This window comes from Bos grunniens, chromosome 15 (genome assembly GCF_055505025.1).
Source record: "Bos grunniens cultivar Pamir isolate PY7600 chromosome 15, Bosgru_T2T1.0, whole genome shotgun sequence".
Classification (NCBI taxonomy): domain Eukaryota; kingdom Metazoa; phylum Chordata; class Mammalia; order Artiodactyla; family Bovidae; genus Bos; species Bos grunniens.
In genome coordinates this window covers 79,514,976-79,529,887 of record NC_141179.1, presented here as the reverse complement: position 1 = coordinate 79,529,887, position 14,912 = coordinate 79,514,976, and the positions used below count along the sequence as shown (strand labels likewise).

The 14,912-nt window shown below is 39.7% G+C and overlaps 1 pseudogene; it reads left to right on the top strand.

Moving 5' to 3' along the window:
- The first annotated feature begins 2,850 nt into the window (after positions 1-2,850).
- On the top strand, positions 2,851-3,855 carry LOC147358635 (olfactory receptor 8H1-like; annotated as a pseudogene).
- The last annotated feature ends 11,057 nt before the right edge of the window (positions 3,856-14,912 follow it).

Genomic DNA, 14,912 nt, shown 5'->3' with positions numbered 1-14,912 from the left:
TTAGAGCATCACAAAGGTAGACCAAATCATTAGGTCCTTCATTTTGTGGCTCCTAAGGGAAAAGACAACTAGCTTCTCAAATCCTATTATAGCTGTTTTTGGTCCTTGAACTTTTGCCCCTGGAGACAGGCAAAGAAATCTTTCTTGATAATTGGTCCATAAGGATGAGCAAACATTTCATTATCAACAATTCCCAGTATATGATCTACCCTGGAAATATTAGGATGATATGAAAAGCATGCTCTTCTCTGCTGATGTACCTATAGAGTGGAGTCCTGAAATTCTTTTCAGGTATCACTTCCTGGCAAATTTTACATTTGATCAGGAGCTGAATAAAATCTCTAGTTTGATTTACTTTTCCCTAAGAAGAAAACAAAATGAATGCATTAAAATTTAAAAATAATTTATCTCAAAAAAGAACCATGTTTATTATAGAAATTTTCAACTGATGACCTTCATGTTTTATCTGTGAGCAAAATTTGTGGCTGACACTTCATAGACAGATAATACTGAAAGAAGTGTATTTTACCAACCTTGACCTCCAGTATTATTCTCAAAGGTAGAAGGTTTTAGGTAGAATCAAATAAAATGGAGATATTTTCAGAATATGTACATTGATATCATTTAAGGAGAAGGCAACAGCACCCCACTCCAGTACTCTTGTCTGGAAAGTCCCATGGATGGAGGAGCCTGGTAGGCTGCAGTCCATGGGGTCGCTAAGAATCGGATACGACTGACTGACTTCACTTTCTCTTTTCACTTTCATGAATTGGAGAAGGAAATGGCAACCCACTCCAGTGTTCTTGCCTGGAGAATCCCAGGGACAGGGGAGCCTGGTGGGCTGCCGTCTATGGAGTCGCACAGAGTCGGACACGACTGAAGTGACTTAGCAGTAGAAGTAAGTAATGCCAAGATTTGTAGAACCAGAAATATGAAGTTGATGTAATCACCGTCTGCAATCAATGTGTGAATTTAGAAATATAATTTTGGAAGAAATTTAATTTTGAATTATCAAGTTGTACAAGCATCCTATTGTTTGAAGATTAATACTAACATATGGTCTATAACTTAGTATATGCTACTGAAGTTCAATAAAGTTGAAATTGCTATTAGTAAAATATTTAATATATTGGGAAAGAAAGGACAGTGCATGGTGCATTAAACTATATATATCAAACAATTATAAATGTTGGGCTGCAAAAAGCACAAGCGGGAATCAAGATTGCCAGGAGAAATATCAATAACCTCAGATATGCAGATGACACCACCCTTATGGCAGAAAGTGAAGAGGAACTAAAAAGCCTCTTGATGAAAGTGAAATAAGAAAGTGAAAAAGTTGGCTTAAAGCTCAACATTCAGAAAACGAAGATCATGGCATCTGGTCCCATCACTTCATGGGAAATAGATGGGGAAACAGTGGAAACAGTGCCAGACTTTATCTTCTGGGGCTCCAAAATCATTGCAGATGATGACTGCAGCCATGGAATTAAAAGACGCTTACTCCTTGGAAGGAAAGTTATGACCAACCTAGATAGCATATTCAAAAGCAGAGACATTACTTTGCCAACAAAGGTCCGTCTAGTCAAGGCTATGGTTTTTCCAGGGGTCATGAATGGATGCAAAAGTTGGACTGTGAAGAAAGCTGAGTGCTGAAGAATTGATGTTTTTGAAGTGTGGTGTTGAAGAAGACTCTTAAGAGTCCCTTGGACTGCAAGGAGATCCAACCAGTCCATTCTAAAGGAAATCAGCCCTGGGTGTTCTTTGGAAGGAATGATGCTAAAGCTGAAACTCCAGTACTTTGGCCACCTTATGCAAAGAGTTGACTCATTGGAAAAGACTCTGATGCTGGAAGGGATTAGGGGCAGGAGGAAAAGGGGACGACAGAGGATGAGATGGCTGGATGATATCACCAACTCGATGGACGTGAGTCTGAGTGAACTCCGGGAGATGGTGATGGACAGGGAGGCCTGGTGTGCTGCGATTCATGGGGTTGCAAAGAGTTGGGCACGACTGACCGACTGAACTGAACTGAACTGATATATCAATTTATATATACATCAAATTACCCATTATATATATCTCAAACAATTTTTTGTTATTATATAACTAAAAATGTTGCAGGTTTGCTGAAATCAGTCATAAATAAAAATATAGATAGTATTATGGGTATTCCTTCTCAGGTCAATCTACCTTGGTAGAATATTGCATCCAATATTTAATAGCTCTGACTCTGGTTGGGTTAACTAAATTCACAGTGTTTTTTTTCTCATATGAAGAATGTGTCAAATGGTACTGCTACTGCTGCTGCTGCTAAGTCACTTCAGTCGTGTCCAACTCTGTGTAACCCCATAGACAGCAGCCCACCAGGCTCTGCCATCTCTGGGATTCTCCAGGCAAGAACACTGGAGTGGGTTGCCATTTCCTTCTCCAATGCATGAAAGTGAAAAGTGAAAGTGAAATCACTCAGTCATGTCCGACTCTTAGAGACCCCATGGACTGCAGCCTCCCAGGCTCCTCCATCCATGGGATTTTCCAGGCAAGAGTACTGGAGTGGGGTGCCATTGCCTTCTCCACAAATGTTACTAACTACGGTATAATAATCTCATGGTAATTAAATGCATTAATAATGACAAGCCTTAAAACAGTATCAGTCATTCTAATTATTCAACTGTACTAGGTTTTGCTACATTATATTCCAATATATAGTTATCCTTATTTCTATATTTGGTAGTCAAATTAAGAGTTTTCTTTTCATATTCTCTATAGCCCTCTTCTCAATTTCTAGAAACATCAAACTATACCATCAAGTATAAATATATCATGTTGTTTATAAAAACCCAAGCTTTTTGAAGTAATTCATGTCAAGTATCAACTTTGATCTCAACAGTTTGGAGCACTTGAACACTATGGGCAGAAGAAATATCACACAGGTGTCTGACTTCATCCTCATGGGACTGACAGACTCTGAAGAGATCCGGCTGGTCCTCTTCACCCTCTTTCTCCTAATATACCTGATCACTGTGCTGGGGAATGTGGGGATGATCCTGATAATCTCCCTGGATTCCCAGCTTCACACACCCATGTATTCTTTCCTCAGTCACTTGTCATTTCTTGACCTCAGTTACTCAAGTGTCATCACCCCTAAAACCTCAAACAATTTAATAAATTCCAAGAAGAATATTTCATACCTGAACTGCTTCACTCAGATGTATTTCTTTGTCTTCTTGGGCGCCACTGAATGTTTCCTTCTCTCCTCCGTGGCCTATGATCACTATGGAGCCATCTGGAGGGTAATGCAACCCTCTGCATTACCAGGTGGTTATGTCCACCAGGTAATGCTGCTCTCTCATCTTTGGATCCTATTTGATTGGCTCTATGGACACCTCTGTCAATGTTCTGTGCTTGAGTGGATTGCATTTCTGCAACTCAAAGATAATTTATCACTTTTTCTGTGATGGACCAGCAATTTTAGCACTGTCCTGCACTGACACATATGACATTGAAATCATCATATTCATTTCTACTGGTTCCACCTTAGTGGTGTCTCTTATCACAATATCTGTGTCATATGTGTCCATCCTGTCTACTATCCTGAAAATTACTTCCACTTCAGGGAAACAAAAAGCCTTCTCTACCTGTGCCTCCCATCTCCTGGTGGTCACCATCTTCTATGGCACTATGATTTTCACTTACTTAAAACCAAGTAAGTCCTACTCCTTGGGAAAGGATCAAGTGGCTTCTGTTTTTTATACTATTGTCATCCCCATGCTGAACCCCCTTATATACAGTCTTAGAAACAAAGAAGTAAAAAATGCACTCAATAGGGTCATGAAGAAGAGAAAGGACCCCAACTAATTAAAATAACAGTGATGTTATAACTTCAAAGTCATTTTTCTTTTCATTCCTGTAGTTAATTTCCTTGCTGTCTCTTCAGAGACAAATATAATTGTTTGTTTGTTTATTTATTTTGCTGAGCCATCATTTGCCTAACTAAATATAATCTTGGGTATTTTTAAGAATATGCCTTTGGAAATCTATATTATAATTGGAAACCAGAACCATGTTAAACTATAATCTAACTATACACATTTTTAAGTGAAACTGATTTCCTAAATTAAAAAAAATATATAGTTGTCAGCTTTTAAAATATGTCATATATATTCCAAAACATAATCCAACTTCAGAGAATGTTATGATGGAAAAGAGGTCAGTTTTAGGAACAATGATGCCAATTTCAGAAATCGTTTCCTTTACTTTAGAGAGAAGCGTTATAGCAGAGTGATTATGAGCACTTGCTTGGGAACCAAGCATTCCAAAATTTAGATTCTGGGACTGCTGCTCTATTACTTATATAACCCATAAATCACTGAAAATTCAAGCCTCAAAGTTCCTCAACTGCACTAGATACATAATAATTCCAAGTCCATATAGTTACTATAAGGGGCTTCCTAGGTGGCTCAGTGGTAAACAATCCATCTGTCTATGCAAGAGACATGTGTTCGATCCCTGGGTCTGGAAGATCCCTGGAGATGGAAATGACAACCCACTCCAGTGTTCTAGAAAATTCCATGGGCAGAGAAGCCTGGTGGGCTACAGTCCATAGGTTTGCAAAGAGTCTGACAGGACTGAGTGACTCAGCATACATGCACTCACACACATAGTTACTATAAAGATTAAATCAATTCATGTATGCAAAGCATTTAAGGCCATACTAATAAATGTTTCAGTTTTCAGTTCAGTTCAGTCACTCAGTCGTGTCCAACTCTTTGGGACCCCATGAGTTGCAGGATGACAGGCCTCCCTGTCCATCACCAACTACCGGAGTTTACCCAAACTCATGTCCATCAGGTCAGTTATGCCATCCAGCCATCTCATCCTCTGTCATTCCCTTCTCCTCCTGCCCCCAATCCCTCCCAGCATTAGAGTCTTTTCCAATGAGTCAACTCTTCGCATGAAATGGTCAAAGTACTGGAGTTGCAGCTTTAGCATCATTCCTTCCAAAGAAATCCCAGGGCTGATCTCCTTCAGAATGAACTGGTTGGATCTCCTTGCAGTCCAAGAGACTCTCAAGCGTCTTCTCCAACACCACAGTTCAAAACCATCAATTCTTCCCCACTCAGCCTTCTTCACAGTCCAACTCTCACATCCATACATGACCACAGGAAAAACCACAGTCTTGAGTAGACGAACCTTTGTTGGCAAAGTAATGTCTCTGCTTTTGAATATGCTATCTAGGTTGGTCATAACTTTCCTTCCAAGGAGTAAGCGTCTTTTAATTCCATGGCTGCAGTCATCATCTGCAGTGATTTTGGAGCCCCCAAAAATAAAGTCTGACACTGTTTCCACTGTTTCCCCATCTATTTCCCATGAAGTGATGGGACTGGATGCCATGATCTTCATTTTCTGAATGTTGAATTTTAAGCCAACTTTTTCACTCTCCACTTTTACTTTCATTAAGAAGCTTTTGAGTTCCTCTTCACTATCTGCCATAAGGGTGGTGTCATCTGCATATCTGAGGTTATTGATATTTCTCCCGGAAATCTTGATTCCAGCTTGTGTTTCTTCCAGCCCAAAATTTCTCATGATGTACTCTGTATATAAGTTAAATAAGCAGGATGACAATATACAGCCTTGACGTACTCCTTTTCCTATTTGGAAGCAGTCTGTTGTTCCATGTCCAGTTCTAATTGTTGCTTCCTGACCTGCATACAAATTTCTCAAGAGGCAGATCAGGTGGTCTGGTATTCCCATCTCTTTCAGAATTTCCCACAGTTTATTGTGATCCACACAGTCAAAGGCTTTGGCATAGTCAATAAAGCAGAAATAGATGTTTTTCTGGAACTCTCTTGCTTTTTCGATGATCCAGCGGATGTTGGCAATTTGATCTCTGGTTCCTCTGCCTTTTCTAAAACCAGCTTGAACATCAGGAAGTTCATGGTTCACGTACTGCTGAAGCCTGGCTTGGAGAGTTTTGAGCATTACTTTACTATCATGTGAGATGAGTGCAATTGTGCAGTAGTTTGAGCATTCTTTGGCATTGCCTTTCTTTGGGATTGGAATGAAAACTGCCCTTTTCCAGTCCTGTGGCCCCTGCTGAGTTTTCCAAATTTGCTTTCATATTGAGTGCAGCACTTTCACAGCATCATCTTTCAGGATTTGAAATAGCTCATCTGGAATTCCATCACCTCCATTAGCTTTGTTCATAGTGATGCTTTCTAAGGCCCACTTGACTTCACATTCCAGGATGTCTGGCTCTAGGTCAGTGATCACACCATTGTGATTATCCGGGTCATGAAGATCTTTTTTGTACAGTTCTTCTGTGTATTCTTGCCACCTCTTCTTAATATCTTCTGTTGGCCATTATAAGAATATTGATATCCCTCCAGTATTTTTAACACACAGTGACTTCTTCGCAATGGATATATAGTTGTGTTTTATGCGTTATTTTAGGTTGATTTAAAAGGGAAACACACAAACAGCTAAGGAAATACTCACCACCTCACAATTTTGGATTCTGAGTGGAATATGTTAATATTGTAAAAATTTGAAAAATATTGAAAATTTAAGGAAATAAAAATGCACTGGAAGTTATTATGTGTTTAGTATGTGTTCTTCTGGATTGATAATTATGTAGTTTTTGTGTGTGTATATTATGAACATGTGTGATATTTCTGACATTTCCTATATTTTTGAGACTTTCTACATACACTTACGTGTATAAACTTGAATACTCTTTTTATCATTGAAATCTAAGATGATTGAGTTTGTATGTGAGAAAGATGCTCATTTTGCCATTCTTTGGGCATGAAATGTTATTGAATTCATCAAGTTAACATTGTGCATGAAAGTTATAATTTTGATGACTCCCTGAAAATATTGATTTTATTTTTTAAATTTTTTATTTATTATTTATTTATTTTGGAGTGTAATAGCTTTACAATGGTGTGTTAGAATCTTCTGTACAACAGAGTGAATCACTTATTACACACATATCCCCTCACTCTGAGCCTCTCTCCATGCTTTCATTGTGCATGAAACACTAAGTGGTAATGAAAGAATTTGGGAAATCACATTTAAATGTTTATTGAAAGGAAGTGAAGATTAATTTGAAAAGGTATTTTTAAAAGAAAATGTATGTGTTTAATATTTCTCTCTCTCCAAATATATTGTAAGCTCTTTGAGAAGAGAATTTGGTTAGTCATAGTTTTACTCTCCACAACATGTAGCAAATGTATTACTTATTCAATATGCAAGTAAATATTTTCTTTCATTTTTGCTTGCTGGTGAAGGCACAGTGATGAATTCATTAAAATGAAAGATTTTACTTCATTTAAGTTTATATTATGTTTTGGTATTTGCACTTCTTCCTGTGGCTTTCCAGGTGGCATTGTGGTAAAGTACCTGCCTACCACTGCAAGAGACATAAGAGATGTGGCTTGATCCCTGGGTTGGGAAGATCCCTGGAGGAGAGCATGGCAACCTACTCCAGTCCTCTTGCCTGGAGAATCATGTGGACAGAGGAGCCTGGCAGGCTACAGTCCATGGGGTCACACAGAGTCAGACATTCCTGAAGGTACATAGCAGGCACAAAGGTGAATATTAGCACTCAAAAAATATTATTTTAATTGAAAATTCTGACTATCAAAAAAACTCTTAACACATGTGCAAAATATGGCCTAGTGATTAACCGATAGATTTCATTTCCAATTACTTTTTCCTTTGTAGTTCAGCTCAGTTCAGTTCAGTCACTCAGTAGTGCCCAACTCTGTGAGACCATGGACTGCAGCACACCAGGCCTCCCTGTCCATCGCCAACTCCCAGGGCTTACCCAAACTCATGTCCATTGAGACAGCATCTCTAATTTTCTTGAAGAAATATCTAGTCTTTCCCATTCTATTGTTTTCCTCTATTTCTTTGCACTCATCATTGAGGAAGGCTTTCTTATCTCTCCTTGCTATTTTTTTTTAACTCTGCCTTCAAATTGGTATATCTTTCCTTTTCTCCTTTGCTTTTTCCATCTCTTCTTTTCACAGCTAATTTGTAAGGCCTCCTCAGACAGCCATTTTGCTTTTTTGCATTTCTTTTTCTTGGAGATGATCCATTGTAGTTAGTATATGGAAATGAGTATACACATAATTATATTTTGTTCATATGATTTAAAATCATTGGAGTCAACTGGTTAGGACTTCTCATACATCATACATCACAAACAAATCTCCTATAAAACTATCAGTCTTCAGTCTTGAGAGTAGCTGAAGACAATTCATGAGAAGGGGTCTGTGTGTGTGTATGTACATGTTTGGGTTTAAATTTGTAGTTTTCTTCTCTGATCTATATTATTGGTGTCTGCCTCCTACAAACTTCATTTTACAATTAAGTATTTTACATTATAAATCATTGTGACAACTGATGAAGCATAGTATGCATTATTTTAAGGACTTATTAAGACTGTCTTTTTTTAAAATAATATTCATTGGGGGCGGTCCTAAAATGGTGGAGAAATAGGATGGGGAGACCACTTTCTCCTCCACAAATTCCTCAAAAGATCATTTAAACGCTGAGCAAATTCCACAAAACAACTTCTGAATGCTGGCGGAGGACACCAGGCACCCGGAAAGGCATCCCATTCTCTTCAAAAGGAGGTAGGACAAAATATAAAAGATAAAAAGAGAGACAAGAGAGTTAGGGACAGAGACCCATCCTGGGGAGGGAGCTGTGAAAGAGAAGAAGTTTCCAAACACCAGGAAATCCTCTCACTGGCGGGTCTGTGGGGAGCTTTGGAATCTCAGAGGGCAACATAACTGGGAGGAGGGGTGCAAAAAAGAATCCACAGATTACCTGCCTGGTCACGACTCCCAGGGGAAAAGTAGCCCAGATGCTTGAGTCCACCAGCAGCTAGCAGGGTTGAATGGGGAGGCATTTTGCATTGCTTAGGGCAGGGACAGGGCCTGAATGCCCTGAGGACAATCTGAGGGAGCAAATGTGAGATAGAAACCCAAAATGTGGGATAACAAAGGATTGACGAACAGCAGAGGAGAGCTAGCCAGCTGGGGACTGGCCCCTCCCCCAAGCCCCTTCCCTCCCCCACCCCTGCTAAAGGCTGAGAGCCAGGCGGGCAACAGCCAGAGCCTGAAGGCGAGGGGCTATCTCAACCACAGAGATGGCATCCTCCACCAAACTGTGAGCAGTCTCCCAATTACTAACCAAGTCTTCCTGGGATCCTGGACGGTTGACATCCACCAGGCGGGTTGCAGTCAGAGATCAGCTCCCCAGAGGAGACACACGGCCCACCTGAGGCAGTGCTTTTGCTGCACACCCAGGAAACCAAAGGTCTGGGACCGGGAAGGTGATAAGAGGCACTGCCCAACTGGGAGAGTGCACTCTCCAAGCACCTGGTCGCCTGAGCTGCTTGGACCTGGGAAGGGCACAAAATGCAGGCCCAACGGAGTATGTGCCTTTGTGGAGTATGCAAAAACCTGAACCTGAGTGGCTTAGACCTAGGAAGTGCACGCACCCCAGGACCCACTTTAGACAGTTCCCCTGCAGAACAACCTGGAGCCTGAGCACTGTAGACCAGGAAAGGACACATTCCATGAGCAGGGGCAAACCCAGTGTGGCCCAGACGCTGTGAGCACTCCCCACACACGCCAGTGATATTTCTTTGCAGTTTTCTTCCCTTCCCACAGCACAACTGAACAAGTTAGCCTAAATGGATGACCACCTTCGCCCCCTTGTGACAGGGCAGAAATTAGACACTGAAGAGACTTGGAAACAGAGGAAGCCAAAATAAACAAAGAAGACAGAACTGCTCTGGAAGTGACAGATCCAACAGATTAAAACCCTGTATTTAGCCCTAACCACATTGCAAGGTGCCTATAGACCATGAGAAGAAGTATAAGCTAAAACAAGGAACTATCTGAAATTGAACTGACCCCACACTGCCCTCAACAGCTCCAAAGAAATTCCTAGATATATTTCACTATTAACATTTTTTAATTGTTTTAATTTTTAAGTTTTTTATTATTCTTTTAATTTTCATTTATTTTTTATTTTTAAATTTTATTTTATTTTTAAACTTTACATAGTTGTATTAGTTTTGCCAAATATCAAAATGAATCCGCCACAGGTATATATGTGTTCCCCATCCTGAACCCTCCTCCCTCCTCCCTCCCCATATCATCCCTCTGGGTCGTCCCAGTGCACTAGCCCCAAGCATCCAGTATCATGCATCGAACCTGGACTGGCATCTCGTTTCTTACATGATATTTTACGTTTCAATGCCATTCTCCCAAATCTTCCCACCCTCTCCCTCTCCCACAGAGTCCATAAGACTGTTCTATACATCAGTGTCTCTTTTGCTGTCTCGTACACAGGGTTATTGTTACCATCTTTCTAAATTCCATATATATGCATTAGTATACTGTATTGGTGTTTTTCCTTCTGGCTTACTTCACTCTGTATAATAGGCTCCAGTTTTATCCACCTCATTAGGACTGAGTCAAATGTATTCTTTTTAATGGCTGAGTAGTACTCCATTGTGTCTATGTACCATAGCTTTCTTATCCATTCATCTCCTGATGGACATCTAGGTTGCTTCCATGTCCTGGCTATTATAAACAGTGCTGCGATGAACATTGGGGTACACATGTCTCTTTCCCTTCTGGTTTCCTCAGTGTGTATGGGAATGCAAACTAGTACAGCCACTATGGAGAACAGTGTGGAGATTCCTTAAAAAACTGGAAATAGAACTGCCTTATGATCCAGCAATCCCACTCTTGGGCATAATTTTCATTTTTATAACCTACTATTACCTTGCAAAAAAGAAGACCTCATTTTTAAAGCAAATTTCATATATATATATATATATTATAATTTTTGTGATTTTGTTTTGTTAATATTGTATTTTTGAGAGTCTAACCTCTACTCTAGATTTTTAATCTTTGCTTTTTGGTATTTGTTATCAATTTTGTACCTTTAAGAATCCAATCTTCAGTGTCCATTTTTACTTAGGAGTGTGACTGCTGGCTTAATTGCTCTCTCCCCCTTTTGATTCACCTTTTTCTCCCCCAGGTCACCTCTATCTCCTCCCTCTCCCTTCTCTTCTCTACTCAACTCTATGAATCTGTTTGGGTACTCAAGGCTATGGAGAACACTTAGGAAATGGATTGCTGGCAAGATCTGTCTCTCTCCTTTTGACTTCCCTCTTCTCCTTCTGGACACCTCTATCTCCTTCTTCCCTCTTCTCTTCTCCATGTTACTCTGTGAACCTCTCTGGGTGTCCCTCACTGTGGAGAATCTTTTCACCATTAACCTAGATGTTTTATCATTGGTGCTGTATGGATGGAGAAGTCTTGAGACAACTGTAAGAATAACACTGAAAGCCAGAGGCAGGAGGCTTAAATCCAAAACTTGAAACTCCAGAAAACTCCTGACTCCAAGAAACACTAATAAACAAGAGCTCATCCAAAAGCCTCCATACCTACAATGAAACCAAGCTCCACCCAAGAGCCAACAAGTTTCAGAGCAAGACATACCAAACTAACTCTCCAACAATGCAGGAACATAACCCTGAGCATTTAGATAAAAGCAGCCAAAAGTCACACCAAACCCACAGACATCTCAAAACTCACTACCGGAAACTTCATTGCACTCTAGAGAGAATAGATCCCACTCCACCCACAAGAACACTGACACAAGCGTCCCTAACCAGAAAACCTTGACAAGCCACTCGTCCAACCCCACCCACAGGGAGGAACCTCCACAATAAAAAGGAACCACAAACTTCCAGCATACAGAAAGGCCACCCCAAACACAGCAATCTAAACATGATAAAAAGGCAAAGAAATATTCAGCAAGTAAAGGAACATGATAAATGCCCACCAAACCAAACAAAAGAGGAGGAGACAGGGAGTCTACCTGAAAAATAATTCAGAATAATGATAGTACAAATGATCCAAAATCTTAAAAATAAAATGGAGTTGCAGATAAATAGTCTAGGGACAAGGATTGAGAAGATGAAAGAAATGTTTAACAAGGACCTAGAAAAAATTAAAAAGAGTCAATCAATAATGAATAATGGAATAAATGAGATCAAAAACACTGAAGGGAACCAACAGTAGAATAACTGAGTCAGAAGATAGGATAAGTGAGGTAGAAGATAGAGTGATGGAAATAAATGAAGCAGAGAGGAAAAAAAAAAAAAAGAATTAAAAGAAATGAGGACAACCTCAGAGACTTCTGGGACAATGTCAAATGCCCCAACATTCGAATCATAGGCATTGCATAAGAAGAAGACAAAAAGAAAGGCCATGAGAAAATATTTGAGATAATAGTTGAAAACTTTCTAAAATGGGGAAGGAAATAGCGATGCAAGTCCAAGAAACCCAGAGAGTCCCAAACAAGATAAACCCAAGGTGAAACAGCACAAGACACATATTAATCAAACTGACAAAGATCAAACACAAAATTCAGTTCAGTTCAGTCGCTCAGTCGTGTCCAACTCTTTGCGATCCCATGAATCGCAGCACACCAGGCCTCCCTGTCCATCAGCATCTCCTGGAGTTCACTCAGACTCACGTCCATCGAGTCAGTGATGCCATCCAGCCATCTCATCCTCTGTCGTCCCCTTCTCTTCCTGCCCCTATCCCTCCCAGCATCAGAGTGTTTTCCAATGAGTCAACTCTTCACATGAGGTGGCCAAAGTACTGGAGTTTCAGCTTTAGCATCATTCCTTCCAAAGAAATACCAGGGCTGATCTTCAGAGTGGACTGGTTGGATCTCCTTGCAGTCCAAGGGACTCTCAAGAGTCTTCTCCAACACCACACTTCAAAACCATCGATTATTCGGTGCTCAGCTTTCTTCACAGTCCAACTCACACATCCATACATGACCACAGGAAAAACCACAGCCTTGACTAGACGCATCTTTGTTGGCAAAGTAATGTCTCTGTTTTTGAATATGCTATCTAGGTTGCTCATAAGTTTTCTTCCAAGAAGTAAGCGTCTTTTAATTTCATGGCTGCAGTCACCATCTGCAGTGATTTTGGAGCCCAGAAAAATAAAGACTGACACTGTTTCCACTGTTTCCCCATCTATTTCCCATGAAGTGATGGGACTGGATGCCATGATCTTCGTTTTCTGAATGTTGAGTTTTAAGCCAACTTTTTCACTCTCCACTTTCACTTTCATCAAGAGGCTTTTGAGTTCCTCTTCACTTTCTGCCATAAGGGTGGTGTCATCTGCATATCTGAGGTTATTGATATTTCTCCCAGCAATCTTGATTCCAGCTTGTGTTTCTTCCAGCCCAGCGTTTCTCATGATGTACTCTGCATATAAGTTAAATAAGCAGGGTGACAATATACAGCCTTGATGAACTCCTTTTCCTATTTGGAACCAGTCTGTTGTTCCATGTCCAGTTCTAACTGTTGCTTCCTGACCTGCATACAGGTTTCTCAAGAGGCAGGTCAGGTGGTTTGGTATTCCCATCTCTTTCAGAATTTCCCACAGTTTATTGTGATCCACACAGTCAAAGGCTTTGGCATAGTCAATAAAGCAGAAATAGATGTTTTTTCTGGAACTCTCTTGCTTTTTCGATGATCCAGCAGATGTTGGCAATTTTTCTCTGGTTCCTCTGCCTTTTCTAAAACCACAAAGAACAAATATTAAAAGCAGCAAGGGAAAAACAACAAATGACATACAAGAGGGTTTCCACAAGGATAGCAACTGATCTTTCAATAGAAACTCTTCAGGCCAGAAGGGAACGGCAGGACATAATTAAAGTGATGAAAGAGAAAAATCTACAACCCAGATTACTGCACCCAGCAAGGATCTCATTCAAATATAAAGGAGAAATCAAAAGCTTTACAGACAAGCACAAACTGAGAGAATACAGCACCACCAAACCAGCTCTTCAACAAATGCTAAAGAATCTTCTCTAGACAGGAAACACACAAAAGGGATCAAAAACAACAAAGTAAATGGCAATGGGATCATTCTCATCAATAATTACCTTAAATGTAAATAGGTTGAATGTCCCAACCAAAAGACAAAGATTGGCTGAATGGCTACAAACACAAGACCCCTATATATGCTGTCTAAAAAAGACCCACCTCAAACATACAGACTGAAAGTGAAGAGCTGGAAAAGATATTTCATGCAAATGGAGACCAAAAGAAAGCAGGAATAGCAATACTCATATCAGATAAAATAGACTTTGAAATAAAGGCTGTGAAAAGAGACAAAGAAGGGCACTATATAATGATCAAAGGATCAATCCAAGAAGAAGATATAACAATTATAAATACATATGCACCCAACATAGGAGCACTGCAATATATAAAGCAAATGCTAACAAGCATGAAAGGGGAAATTAAGAGTAACACAATCATACTGGGAGATTTTAATACTGCACTCACACCTATGGATAGATCAATCAAATAGAAAATTACCAAGGAATCACAAACTTTAAATGATACAATGGACCAGTCAGACCTAATTGATATCTATACGACATTTACCCCAAAACAATGATTTTCACCTTCTTCTCAAGTGCACACGGAACATTCTTCAGGATACATGACATCCTGGGTCATAAATCTAGCCTTGGTAAATTAAAAAAAAAAGAAAGAAAAGAAAAGAAAGAAATCATTCCAAGCATTCCTTCTGATAACAATGTGGTAAGATTAGCTGTCCACTACAGGGGAAAAAAACAAATTAAAAATAAAAACATATGGAGGTTAAACAACACACTTCTGAATAACCAACAAATCACAGAAGAAATCAAAATATGTAAGGAAACGAATGTAAATGAAAACACAACAACACAAAACTTATGGAATTTAGTAAAAGAAGTGCTAAGGGAAAGGTTCATAGCAATACAAGCTTATCTCAAGAAACAAGAGAAAAATCAAATGA